This window comes from Balaenoptera borealis (genome assembly GCF_965194805.1).
Source record: "Balaenoptera borealis genome assembly, chromosome: 6".
In the NCBI taxonomy this organism is placed as follows: Eukaryota; Metazoa; Chordata; class Mammalia; order Artiodactyla; family Balaenopteridae; genus Balaenoptera; species Balaenoptera borealis.
In genome coordinates, this window is record NC_138863.1 from 85,842,332 (window position 1) to 85,855,966 (window position 13,635).

The 13,635-nt window shown below is 39.8% G+C and overlaps 1 long non-coding RNA gene across 8 annotated transcripts in view; it reads right to left on the bottom strand.

The window, feature by feature from the left end:
- Window positions 1–13,635, bottom strand: part of LOC309630504 — a 46,966-nt gene that overhangs the window by 17,514 nt on the left and 15,817 nt on the right. The window lies entirely within an intron of this gene.

Sequence of the window (13,635 nt, forward strand, 5' to 3'; positions counted from 1 at the left end):
CCAATGCAGGGAACACAAGTTCCAGTCCTGGTCCGGGAAGATCCCACATGCCGCAGAGCTACTAAGCCCGTGTGCCACAACTACTGAGCCTGCGCTCTAGAGCCCGTGGGCCACAACTACTGGGGCCGCATGCCACAACTACTGAATCCCGTGCACCTAGAGCCCGTGCTCCGCAACAAGAGAAGCCACCGCAATGAGAAGTCCACGCACAGCAACGAAGAGTAGCCCCCGCTCGCCACAACTAGAGAAAGCCCATGCGCAGCAACGAAGCCCCGGTGCAGCCAAAAATAAAAAAAATAATAAAGAAATTAAAAAAAAAAAAAAAAAAGATCAGGAACAACAAACTGATAATAGACGGTAAGGAAAGCCTGGATTTGATAATAAAGCAGATAAATTACTCAGATACTGATTAGGATAATGACACTAAATGTGTATCCTGTTTCTAAAAGCATTGTGTGCTTGCTTGCTCTTCTAGTTTCCTAAATAGTCCACAAACTGAAGAAACTGATCTTGAGACTTAACCATGTATGATTAAAAATAATAGATGGTATTGAAAGCATCTGGCTCAGCAAATGCTCTCAGCACTGAAAAGTCAAGGTACTAATGTTGCTTTTTAAGATAATACAAAGTGCCCCAAAAATGCTGATTGAATTTCTGAAAGGTAAACTGCTTAACAGAGAGGAATGTGGAGTTAGTTTTTAAAGAGTTAAAGGAAATTCAGATGAAATTTATCACAGTTAAGTACCAAACCAAGACAAGAAAAATAAAAGGTGATACAAATAAAAGTGGTTGAGCAGAGATTTTAAAAGCAAGCTGTTTGGACAGTTAGTGGAAATCTTTATGTTTACCTAATAAAATCACATAAAATAAACAGAAATAACAAGGTTACCCTAAAAGGAAAATGGCAGGCAATGAACACGAAATCTACAAAATATTTCAAATAATCCTAAACATCTTTCTATAAATGTTAAACTTAGCCTCCTCATTAAAGAAAAAAAAATTTTCTTTTAAGTCGGGGTTGGGTGGGGACAGGGATTTAACAATGGAGAGGCATAGATTTGTCTTGCTGTCTCAGCAAATATTGTCATAAAACAATTTTGCTTTCCAGCTTTATAAAAGAGAGCATGTGAGCAGTGTACACATACCAGAAGAGATAATTGTGGGCAGAGAAGTAAAGTTGGCACACTGGCCTTTTACCCCTCTCCTTCTGTTATAGGGATCTAATCATATCTGGGACACATATGCAAAGTTGGCCCAAGATATTGACAGGGTAGGAAGCCAACCTTGCAGTGAAATGAGGAGGGTCCTGTCTCCTCCAAGAAAGCTGCACCCACAAACCAGCCAAAGAACAACTCTGTCTTACAGATAAGCAAAGCCAAGGCACTATTTCCAGAGTGTCACTTCTGCTACCTGGAAGGAGAGAGAACACTCTAGATGTGTAGATTCTCCTGACCCCGTTTTCTCCTGCTTGTCCATTAGCACAGATTAGTTTACTCTTCACATTGCCCCCTAGACACTAGGCAGAGAGAGCAAGTGGACTGAAGCAGAAACAAGCCTCAGATGAGAATGGGAAGTGGGCTAGGGGTAGAGCATGGTAGAGCAATAGTGTAAGGTATCAGGCCAGAAAAAAACAGGCTCTGATGGACATACGGCATCCATATTTTCCAAACCAAAACTCATGACACATAGCTTGACAAGTATGATTGTACTTATGGGAACAACAGGACAGAATATTTACAACCCAGGGTTGCCCTGGAAAATCTAGGATATATAAACACCACATCCATAAAGGCATTGAAAGTGGGAAGGCTAACATAACCTACTTGAGAATTCTGCACGTGCTGGTCAGCACATGTAAAAGCAAGTTTGTTAAGTCACCCCAGTCTCTATTTATTTCGATCACAGACATATTACATATTTTAGACACATTTAGGATCTCTATTCCAAAGACTTGCCGTAAGAATAGCAGGTGGTATCTGAATGAAATAGATTTTTACAGTTGAGTAGAAAAGCGTGCATAACATCAGATTAGATTGTTTGCCAAGCTTGCCAAACTTGTCTGCCCAGGCCTTGCAAGACTACTAAACTTACCCATGTAACCATGTAACGAAAGAGAGGTAATATTCTCAGAAAACCTGTGCACTCTGGCACACAACTTTCAGATTAGGCTCCACAAGTTTTCAGAAAGAAAATTAATTCAAATTTGTGCCACTTTTTTCTTGCCTTACATCCATTTAATTACTTGCATGTGAGAGTCATTGTTTCTTATATGACCACCCCCTCCCCCAAATACTTTAGTGAAAGCTTCTTGTAGAAAGAAAAACAAAGGTCAGTAACCTAATATCCCCAAGCAACCCTACAACAACAAACCAGGAAGGGAAAAAAGTGAAGAAATGCTCTGAATGGGGAAAAGATCTTTGTCTGTTTACTCTTTCAACAGTGAATAAAAGTTATGATTTTGCCAATAACTATGGACTGATAGTGTGCCCAATTTTTAAAGAATATATAAGGAGAGCCCATAAAATATGAGAGGAATGCTCTGTGTGACGTCAGAAGCTTTCTGAGAACTAGAAATGTATCAAATACAATATATCACCTTTGTCGTGGCACCATAAAAACTTGAAGTGGGGAAATGCCTGGGGATTATCTAAGAAAGGGAAAGCGCTTCTCTTTCACATGGGGAAACTGAGGCACAGCAGCATGTCCGAGGTTACCCAGCCAGCTGTAACGGAGTCAAGGCAAAACCCCAGCTCCTGCAGAGTTTACGGATGAGCTTACTCGTCTGTAAAATGAGGGTGCCGAACTTCGAGGTCAATGCCAGCCGCAACATCCTGCAATGCTGTATTGATTGATTGCTTTGTAATCTACTTATTTGTATTTTGGCTCTTAAATAAAGGTAAGGCTGCCAGGTTTGACATATTTCTAGCCCTTAGAAAGCTGACCTGACAGTAAAGCCCTTCCAAAACATTTATAGAGACAATGTTCAGAACAATTTGCAGAATTTAATAAGGTGACATATTTTGAAGCACGGGGCAGTTACAGGCAGCCAACCTGAGTGGATGCAGGCGAGGGAGGTATTATTTTTTTTAATTTTCAAGATGTCACTAACAAGGGAGACATATGCCAAATGGTAACACAGGTCTCTACTGAACTAAAACAAAACAAACAAACAAACAAACCAAAAAACCTTGAAAAAGGCATGAAGAGCAATGAGGAACATGACACAAAAAGAATGGGTGAAACATCAAAATAGGATATTGAGAATTTTAATCAATACATTGATTAAAATTATTTGCAGTTTAAAGTCATATGATGCATCTTCTTTTCCACTTATACCTGCCTCCAAAACATGACCATGTAGAGGATTTCCAATATTTAATAACCTACTATAAATCCTGGAAAGATACTCTGAAATCAGAGTATATAAATCAGTATAAAATCAGAGTATATTTCTTTAAAATCTTCTCTACTTATTATAATGTCTCTCATTTATCTTTACCATGAATTCTTACCAGTATTTCACATAACTCTAAGGTAGAATTTATGCAATAAAAGAAAAAATGACTATGTAGCATAAATATTGAATGGATGGATGGATGACCAAATTGTTAAAAGCAGGAGTAGCCAATTTGTTACTATCTAAAAAAAATTGTCAATCAGATGTACTATACTTTACATATATTATAGGTAAGATGATTTAAAACACAGTAAGTCAGTGAACAGAAGATTCTTTTAGGGTTACAGAGTACTTTTTTCATTATACATAGATTTAACCAAATACTGACACCACCAAAATCATGATTGGAGGCAATTAAGAAAACCAAAAGTACTTGGAAAAATTTGTTGGGAATTCTGCTTGCCTGGTTACCTGACTGACTTCCCATCCCGTCAGATAACCAGGTAAACTTTCAGATCTCTGATGCATTCTTCCCTACATTGATAGAAGTACAAACATTTTACACTTAGACCTGGGTTTGAGCTCATCGCTTATTAGCTGGTGTTTGATCTTGGACAAATTACTTAACTTTTCAGTGACTATTTCACTTGTCTGTAACAATAATAACGTTTGAGTCACTAGATTCTTAAAATGATTAAATTAGATAGTAGCTCAAAAATAGCCGTCATGGTATATGGCACACAGGAAGCATCCAATGAGTGGAGGTAGTCATAGTTGTAGTAATAAGAGTAATAATGGTCCCTATTGTCTTTTTTTTTTTTTTTCTATTGTGGCATGTTGTTGTGAAATCAACACAGGTTTTGGATTCAGAGAGCATTGGGTTTGAAGCCAGGCTCTATGCTTGGTGACTGGGTGACAAGATATTTCCTCTTGTTTCATTTCTCCCTCTGTAAAATGAAGACCATAACACCTTATTCTTACTAATCTTATAAAAATTAAATGAGATAGTATGTTAGCACTATGCAGTACCTGGCACAACAGCAGTAATCATAAAGAAATGTCAGTTCCCAACACTTCTCGTCCCCACAACTCCCTTCATTCCTTTATTCATTCATTCACAAGCCTTACCGAGCCCTGCAAATACAAAAGGAGTAAGACTGCCCATCCTGGTTTCAAGAAGAGGGTAAAGGGGCAGAGAAAGAGATTATAGGATGTAGTGGCAAATAATTTAAGGGAGGTGTAAACCGCTGCTTGGGAGCACAAATGAGAAAAGCCTAAAGCTTTCTTGAAAAGTCTTAAAACGATAATAAAAATTAGGCCACTTAACACCCACTAGAATGGCTACAACCAAACAGCAACAACAGCAATAGAAAATAACACATGTGGAGGAGCTTCAAGATGGCGGAAGAGTAAGACGCGGAGACCACCTTCCTCCCCACAGATACATCAGAAATACATCTACACGTGGAACAACTCCTACAGAACACCTACTGAACGCTGGCAGAAGACCTCAGACCTCCAAAAAGGCAAGAAACTCCCCACGTACCTGGGTAGGGCAAAAGAAAAAAGAAAAAACAGAGACAAAAGAATAGGGACGGGGCCTGCACCACTGGGAGGGAGCCGTGAAGGAGGAAAGGTGTCCACACACTAGGAAGGCCCTCCGCGGGCAGAGACTGTGGGTGGCGGAGGGGGGAAGCTTCGGAGCCACGGAGGAGAGTGCAGCCACAGGGGTGCGGAGGGCAAAGCGGAGAGATTCCCGCACAGAGGCTCGGCGCCGAGCAGCACTCACCAGCCCGAGAGGCTTGTCTGCTCACCCGCCGGGGCGGGCGGGGCTGGGAGCTGAGGCTCGGGCTTCGGTCGGATCACAGGGAGAGGACTGGGGTTGGCGGCGTGAACACAGCCTGAAGGGGCTAGTGCGCCACAGCTAGCCGGGAGGGAGTCCGGGAAAAAGTCTGCAGCTGCCGAAGAGGCAAGAGACTTTTTCTTGCCTCTTTGTATCCTGGTGTGCGAGAAGAGGGGATTAAGAGCGCCACTTAAAGGAGCTCCAGAGACGGGCGCGAGTGGCGGCTATCAGCGCGGACCACAGAGACGGGCATGAGACGCTAAGGCTGCTGCTGCCGCCACCAAAAAGCCTGTGTGCAAGCACAGGTCACTCTCCACACCTCCCCTCCCGGAAGCCTGTGCAGCCCGCCATTGCCAGGGTCCCGTGATCCAGGGACAACTTCCCCGGGAGAACGCACGGCGCGCCTCAGGCTGCTGCAACGTCACGTCGGCCTCTGCCGCCACAGGCTTGCCCCGCATCCGTGCCCCTCCCTCCCGCCGGCCTCAGTGAGCCAGAGCCCCCAAATCAGCTGCTTCTTTAACCCCGTCCTGTGTGAGCGAAGAACAGACGCCCTCAGACGACCTACACGCAGAGGCGGGTCCAAATCCAAAGCTGAACCCCGGGAGCTGTGCGAACAAAGAGAAATGGAAATTTCTCCCAGCAGCCTCAGAGCAGCGGATTAAATCTCCACGATCAACTTCATGTACCTGCATCTGTGGAATACCTGAATAGACAACGAATCATCCCAAATTGAGGAGGTGGACTTCAGGAGCAAAGATATATATTTTTTTTCCCCTTTTTCCCTTTTTGTGAGTGTGTATGTATATGCTTCTGTGTGTGATTTTGTCTGTATAGCTTTGCTTTTACCATTTGTCCTAGGGTTCTGTCTGTCCGTTTTTTTTTTAACTTTATAAAATTTTTTCTTAATAATTATTTTTTATTTTAATAACTTTATTTTATTTTATTTTACTTTATTGTATTTCATCTTCTTTCTTTCTTTCTATTTCTTCTCCCTTTTATTCTGAGCCGTGTGGATGAAAGACTCTTGGTGCTCCAGCCAGGCATCAGGGCTGTGCCTCTGAGGTGGGAGAGCCAACTTCAGGACAACGGTCCACAAGAGACCTTCCAGCTCCATGTAATATCAAATGGAGAAAATCTCCCAGAGATCTCCATCTCAGCGCCAAGACCCAGCTTCACTCAACGACCAGCAAGCTACAGTGCTGGACAACCTATGCCAAACAACTAGCAAGACAGGAACACAGCCCCATCCATTAGCAGAGAGGCTGCCTAAAATCATAATAAGGCCACAGACACCCCAAAATACACCACCAGACATGGACCTGCCCACCAGAAAGACAAGATTCAGCCTCATCCTCCAGAACACAGGCACTACTCCTCTCCACCAGGAAGCCTACACAACCCACTGAACCAACCTTAGCCACTGGGGACAGACACCAAAAACAATGGGAACTATGAACCTGCAGACTGCAAAAAGGAGACCCCAAACACAGTAAGTTAAGCAAAATGAGAAGACAGAAAAACACACAGCAGATGAAGGAGCAAGGTAAAAACCCACCAGACCTAACAAATGAAGAGGAAATAGGCAGTCTACTAGAAAAAGAATTCAGAATAATGATAGTAATGATGATCCAAAATCTTGGAAATAGAATGGAGAAAATACAAGAAACGTTTAACAAGGACCTAGAATAACTAAAGAGCAAACAATGATGAACAACACAATAAATGAAATTAAAAATTCTCTAGAAGGGATCAATAGCAGAATAACTGAGGCAGAAGAACGGATAAGTGACCTGAAAGATAAAATAGTGGAAAAAACTACTGCAGAGCAGAATAAAGACAAAAGAACGAAAAGAACTAAGGACAGGCTCAGAGACCTCTGGGACAACATTAAACGCACCAACATTTGAATTATAGGGGTCCCAGAAGAAGAAGAGAAAAAGAAAGGGGCTGAGAAAATATTTGAAGAGATTATAGTTGAAAACTTCCCTAATATGGGAAAGGAAATAGTTAATCAAGTCCAGAAAGAACAGAGAGTCCCATACAGGATAAATCCAAGGTAGAAACACGCCAAGACACATATTAATCAAACTATCAAAAATTAAATACAAAGAAAAAATATTAAAAGCAGCAAGGGAAAAACAAAAAATAACACACAAGGGAATCCCCATAAGGTTAACACCTGATCTTTCATCAGAAACGCTGCAAGCCAGAAGGGAGTGGCAGGACATATTTAAAGGGATGAAGGAGAAAAACCTACAACCAAGATTACTCTACCCAGCAAGGATCTCATTCAGATTTGACGGAGAAATTAAAACCTTTACAGATGAGCAAAAGCTAAGAGAATTCAGCACCACCAAAACAGCTTTACAACAAATGCTAAAGGAACTTCTCTAGGCAGGAAACACAAGAGAAGGAAAAGACCTACAATAACAAACCCCAAACAATTAAGAAAATGGGAATAGGAACATACATATTGATAATTACCTTAAATGTAAATGGATTAAATGCTCCAACCAAAAGGCATAGACTGGCTGAATGGATACAAAAACAAGACCCATATATATGCTGTCTACAAGAGACCCACTTCAGACCTAGGGACACATACAGATTGAAAGTGAGGGGACGGAAAAAGATATTCCATGCAAATGAAAATCAAAAGAAAGCTGGAGTAGCAATTCTCATATCAGATAAAAGAGACTTTAAAATAAAGAATGTTACAAGAGACAAGGAAGGACAGTACATAATGATCAAGGGATCTATCCAAGAAGAAGATATAACAATTGTAAATATTTATGCACCCAACATAGGAGCACCTCAATACATAAGGCAAATACTAACAGCCATAAAAGGGGAGATCGACAGTAACACAATCATAGCAGGGGACTTTAACACCCCACTTTCACCAATGGACAGATCATCCAAAATGAAAATAAATAAGGAAACACAAGCCTTAAATGATACATTAAACAAGATGGACTTAATTGATATTTATAGGACATTCCATCCAAAGACAACAGAATACACATTCTTCTCAAGTGCTCATGGAACATTCTCCAGGATAGATCATATCTTGGGTCACAAATCAAGCCTTGGTAAATTTAAGAAAATTGAAATCATATCAAGTATCTTTTCCGACCACACGCTATGAGACTAGATATCAATTACAGGAAAAAATCTGTAAAAAATACAAACACATGGAGGCTAAACAATACACTACTTAATAACCAAGAGATCACTGAAGAGATCAAAGAGGAAATCAAAAAATTCCTAGAAACAAATGACAATGAAAACACGATGACCCAAAACCTATGGGATGCATCAAAAGCAGTTCTAAGAGGGAAGTTTATAGCAATACAATCCTCCCTTAAGAAACAAGAAACATCTCAAATAAACAACCTAACCTTACACCTAAAGCAATTACAGAAAGAAGAACAAAAAAACCCCAAAGTTCGCAGAAGGAAAGAAATCATAAACATCAGACCAGAAATAAATGAAAAAGAAATGAAGGAAACGACAGCAAAGATCAATAAAACTAAAAGCTGGTTCTTTGAGAAGATAAACAAAATTGATAAACCATTAGCCAGACTCATCAAGAAAAAAAGGGAGAAGACTCAAATCAATAGAATTAGAAATTAAAAAGGAGAAGTAACAACTGACACTGCAGAAATACATAGGATCATGAGAGATTACTACAAGCAACTATATGCCAATAAAACGGGCAACCTGGAAGAAATGGACAAATTCTTAGAAATGCACAACCTTCCGAGACTGAACCAGGAAGAAATAGAAAATATGAACAGACCAATCACAAGCACTGAAATTGAAACTGTGATTAAAAATCTTCCAACAAACAAAAGCCTAGGACCAGATGGCTTCACAGGCAAATTCTATCAAACATTTAGAGAAGAGCTAACACCTATCCTTCTCAAACTCTTCCAAAATATAGCAGAGAGAGGAACACTCCCAAACTCATTCTACGAGGCCACCATCACCCTGATACCAAAACCAGACAAAGATGTCACAAAGAAAGAAAACTACAGGCCAATATCACTGATGAACAGAGATGCAAAAATCCTCAACAAAATACTAGCAAACAGAATCCAGTAGCATAGTAAAAGGATCATACACCATGATCAAGTGAGGTTTATCACAGGAATGCAAGGATTCTTCAATATGCACAAATTAATCAATGTGATACACCACATTAACAAATTGAAGAAGACCCATATGATCAACTCAATCGATGCAGAGAAAGCTTTCGACAAAATTCAACACCAATTTATGACAAAAGCCCTGCAGAAAGTAGGCAAAGAGGGAACTTTCCTCAACATAATAAAGGCCATATATGACAAACCCACAGCCAACATCGTCCTCAATGGTGAAAAACTGAAACCATTTCCACTAAGATCAGGAACAAAACAAGGCTGCCCACTCTCACCACGATTATTCAACAAAGTTTTGGAAGTTTTAGCCACAGCAACCAGAGAAGAAAAAGAAATAAAAGGAATCCAAATCAGAAAAGAAGAAGTAAAGCTGTCACTGTTTGCAGATGACATGATACTATACATAGAGAATCCTAAAGATGCTACCAGAAAACTACTAGAGCTAATCAATGAATTTGGTAAAGTAGCAGGATACAAAATTAATGCACAGAAATCTCTGGCATTCCTATACACTAATGATGAAAAATCTGAAAGTGAAATTAAGAAAACACTCCCATTTACCATTGCAACAAAAAGAATCAAATACCTAGGAATAAACCTACCTACGGAGACAAAAGACCTGTATGCAGAAAATTATAAGACACTGATGAAAGAAATTAAAGATGATACAAATAGATGGAGAGCTATACCATGTTCTTGGATTGGAAGAATTAACATTGTGAAAATGACTGTACTACCCAAAGCAATCTACACATTCAATGCAATCCCTATCAAACTACCACTGGCATCTTTCACAGAACTAGAACAAAAAATTTCACAATTTGTATGGAAACACAAAAGACCCCGAATAGCCAAAGCAATCTTGAGAAAGAAAAACAGAGCTGGAGGAATCAGGCGCCCTGACTTCAGACTATACTACAAAGCTACAGTAATCAAGACAGTATGGTACTGGCACAAAAACAGAAATATAGATCAATGGAACAGGATAGAAAGCCCAGAGATAAACCCACGCACATATGGTCACCTTATCTTTGATAAAGGAGGCAAGAATATACAGTGGAGAAAAGATAGCCTCTTCAATAAGTGGCCCTGGGGAAGCTGGACAGGTACATGTAAAAGTATGAGATTAGAACACTCCCTAACACCATACACAAAAATAAACTCAAAATGGATTGAAGACCTAAATGTAAGGCCAGACACTGTCAAACTCTTAGAGGAAAACATAGGCAGAACACTCTATGACATAAATCACAGGAGGATCCTTTTTGACCCACCTCCTAGAGAAATGGAAATAAAAACAAAAATAAACAAATGGGACCTAATGAAACTTAAAAGCTTTTGCACAGCAAAGGAAATCATAAACAAGACCAAAAGACAACCCTCAGAATGGGAGAAAATATTTGCAAATGAAGCAACTGACAAAGGATTAATCTCCAAAATTTACAAGCAGCTCATGCAGCTCAATATCAAAATAAACAAACACCCCAATCCAAAAATGGGCAGAAGACCTAAATAGACATTTCTCCAAAGAAGATATACAGATTGCCAACAAACACATGCAAGAATGTTCAACATCATTAATCATTAGAGAAATGCAAATCAAAACTACAATGAGATATCATCTCACACTGGTCAGAATGGCCACCATCAAAATGTCTACAAACAATAAATGCTGGGGAGGGTGTGGAGAAAAGGGAACCCTCTTGCACTGTTGGTGGGAATGTAAGTTGATACAGCCACTATGGAGAACAGTATGGAGGTTCCTTAAAAAACTAAAAATAGAACTACCATACAACCCAGCAATCCCACTACTGGGCATATACCCTGAGAAAACCATAATTCAAAAAGAGTCATGTACCAAAATGTTCATTGTAGCTCTATTTACAATAGCCAGGACATGGAAGCAACCTAAGTGTCCATTGACAGATGAATGGCTAAAGAAGATGTGGCACATATATACAATGGAATATTACTCAGCCATAAAAAGAAACGAAATTGAGGTGGATGGACCTAGAGTCTGTCATACAGAGTGAAGTAAGTCAGAAAGAGAAAAACAAACATTGTATGCTAACACATATATATGGAATCTAAGAAAAAAAAAAAAAAAAGGTCATGAAGAACCTAGGGGCAAGACGGGAATAAAGACACAGACCTACTAGAGAATGGACTTGAGGATATGGGGAGGGGGAAGGGTAAGCTGTGACAAAGTGAGAGAGTGGCATGGACATATATACACTACCAAACATAAACTAGATAGCTAGTGGGAAGCAGCCGTATAGCACAGGGAGATCAGCTCAGTGCTTTGTGACCACCTAGAGGGGTGGGATAGGGAGGGTGGGAGGGAGGGAGACGCAAGACGGAAGAGATATGGGAACATATGTATATGTACAACTGATTCACTTTGTTATAAAGCAGAAACTAATACAGCATTGTAAAGGAATTATACTCCAATAAAGATGCTAAAAAAAAAAAAAGAAAATAACATGTAGTTGGCAAGGATGTGGAGAAATTGGAACCATCATGCATTGCTCATGGGAATATAAAACAATACAGCTATGGAAAACAGTTTGCCGGTTCCTCAAAAAGTGAGACATAGAATTGAGACCCAGCCATTTCACTCCTAGGTATATACCCAAAAGAGCTGAAAACAGGTCTTTGAACAAAAACTTGTATACACACATGTTCATAGCAGCACTATTCACAATCACCAAAAGGTGGAAACAACCTAAGTGTCCATCAATAGATGAATGGATAAGCCAAAGGTGGTCTATCCACATAATGGAATAGTATTTAGCCATGATAAGGAATGAAGTATTGATGCATGCTACAACAGGGATGAACTGTGAAAACATTATGTTACGTGAAAGAAGCCAGTGACAAAAGACCATGTATGATGTGATTCCATTTATATAAAATGTCCAGAAGAGGAAAATCCAAGGAGACAGAAAGTAGATTTGTGGTTGATTAGGGCTGAGGGAAATGGAGGGGTGGGTGGAAAGGGATGATAGCTGAAGGGTACAAGATTTCTCTTTGTAGTGATGAAAATATTCTAAATTGACTTGGGTGATGGCTGCACGTATCTGTGAATATACTAAAAACCATTGAATTGTAGGCTTGGCTTTAAATGGGTCAATTATATGGTATGTGAATTATACCTCAATAAGGCTGTTTTAAAAAGAGAGAGAGAGAGAAGCTAAAAATTAAAATATTAAAACACACACACGCTGTCCTAGGTGTTTGGACAGACTCTGCCAGATCCATTATGGATAGTCTCAATTAGTGACCATTCCAATGCTGGAGCTGATTTAGAAAAACATAAACAAAATTAAGAGTGTGTCAGGCAGAGAAGGTAAGAATGGAACAACACATCCAAAGCCTGAGGCAGTGAATGGTGCTAGCATGTTCTGAAGCACTGAGATGTTGAGCGGGAGCTGGGACGTGAGGACAGTGGCAGGAGAGCAACACTATGGAGTTGAGAGTAGTTGACCCAGAACATAGCAGTGGCCGGGAAAGCAGGCTTCAGAGTGATTCCATCACTCACTGGGTATGTGTGCAAGCAAATTTGTGATCTTTCTTAAGCATCCATTTCCTGTAAATTGGGAATAAACACCATGCCCCCCTCACAAGATACTGTACTTTGAGGATTTAATGAAGCAAGATAGGTAAAGCATATAGTCAAAGCCTGGCAAACAGTATGCAGTCAATAAGCGTTAGTGCCCTGAGCTTTTGGGAAGCTAAAAGAGTTCAAAATGAGAAATTTCCAGTTATCAACAAAATGTTACAGCTGGTGATAAAGGTTTCAAGCTTTTTGAGTTTTGAGTAATTTATACACATTGCCACTAATTTAACTTCCTCTGATCCATCAAGAAAAATACATGTTTTAAAAAAAAACTCTAGAGAATTATGGTAAATGTCTCCTAGACTAATGGTACTGATCTGGCCTCAGTAGCTCAAGCTTAGCCATAAAAATAACAAGTTCCTATTACGATGATATTCTAATTAAATATCCCAAACTTTATTCCAGGTATACACAATCCAATATTGGCAGAGCTAATTCAAGCAAGAACATTCTAGCCAGTAAATAATAAATTCTCAGAAGCCAAAATTTCCATTTACACCTGTAAATAGAAAATTCAATTTAATGCAAATTGTTAAATAATAAGACCAGTGGGCAATGAACCATACTAAACACATCATATGAAATGGATCAGTCATGCAGCATGGTGACCAGG